Source organism: Camelus bactrianus, chromosome 26, assembly GCF_048773025.1.
Source record: "Camelus bactrianus isolate YW-2024 breed Bactrian camel chromosome 26, ASM4877302v1, whole genome shotgun sequence".
NCBI lineage: Eukaryota > Metazoa > Chordata > Mammalia > Artiodactyla > Camelidae > Camelus > Camelus bactrianus.
Window position 1 is genome coordinate 25,065,193 of NC_133564.1, and position 1,664 is coordinate 25,066,856.

A 1,664-nucleotide genomic window follows, 5' to 3' on the forward strand; every position below is an offset into this window, starting at 1 on the left:
AAGCTGACTAAGATCAAACTTCTCAAAACACAGATTCTCACATTAAAAAAAAAAAAAAAAAAGAATCTGCCACTGACCTAATTTATTCTTATCTAATAAATAAAAATAGACTTTAAAAATGAAAGCAATTACAAATCCTAAGACATATGCAGTTTTCTGTGACTACAAATGAGAATGCAGTGTATTTTGAGATTTAAGGGTTCCACAGGATATTTCAAAGGAGACTTCTTACAAATACCACAGGGGTTCTTTAATGGTAAAAAGATTCAGAAATTAGATGGTAACAATAAAGCAGATAGTAAATCTTACATCCCAAGAAATGAGTAAAATTTATCTTCAAAGAATTTTCCTGTCTTAATCTGTTTAATGAGTTCTTTTAAATCTTATTTCCGCATTGCATTACTAATCTACGACCCCTTACCTTCTCAGTTTCTTTTCATTAGCACTGCTAAGAATCTGCAGTCACTGCTCTTAGAATTGTACTCATCAGATCTAATTTAAAGAATGCTTTTCTTGTAAGAGTAATTCAATCTTCTTCCTCCATAATCCTTTTTTTCAGCTGTATGGATAACTGGGAGTTTATGATGGTACTCAAGCAATACAATACTGTCTGAAATCAAACTATGCCTGTAAAAAAAGATTTAATGGTTTAAAAATACCACATATGCCTGAATATGTTACCTTTTCCCCTAAAATTACTCCCACTGAAAAGAATATGGAGACTATTCTGAAGACTTAAGCCATGCTTTGAAGGAAAGTCTTCAGGAAAGAAATTAGCTTGAAATGACCTCAACCAAAAGTAATTTTTTAGATACATACACAGATTTAAAAGGCATATATCTCAAGGAACTTTGAAGCAAGAATGATATGCTTTGGAAAACTGTTGTAGGGCTCAAAAAGGTCTGATGACGTCAAAGACACTGATGTCAAAGATGCATGAAAGGACATTCAGTGATACTGTTCTCTGAGTTAAGAAGAATAATTTAAAGTATTTTTATATAATACACAGTTGATATTTACACATTTCATTTATATCTCTAAAAGTTTATATACTTCAGTTTACCAAAAAACTTATGATGAGGAATCTTCTCATTGGGGAAATGGGAGTATAGCTTTGTATTTGGCTAGATTCAGAACTCACGTTTTAAATGCACTTTTACATTATGTAAATTAACAAAAGGCAGAGAAATATAATTAAAATGCACAAATATGAAAATCGGTTTGATTACCTCCTCAAAGAGCTCCCCCCTACTATGAACATCTCAGTTTGTGTATCATCTTGCCACTCTCTGTTCCACTACTTGGTTTTGATTTTTATACATCACTTCTCATGATGTGAAATGAATTACTTACATATTTATTACTTGTCTCTCTTGACTGGAATGAAAACTGCGTGAGGGCAGAGGCCTGTCCTACGAAACTCCAGGCAGGGATGCAGTTTGTCAGAATCAGGGGAAAGGAAGGAAGGAGATGAAGGCAAAAGCAGCTGGAGTGGAAGGGGCCCTCCAGCAGTTTATCTAGTCATCTAACACCATCCGTCCTTCCTGGGTGCTTTTGTTTGCAATGAATATATGTATAAAGCAAGGACTATCCGTATATTTGCTCATTAGTCAAGAAACACAAAAGGAAAAAAAATCCTCTGAAATAAGGAGTACTAGAAGGAA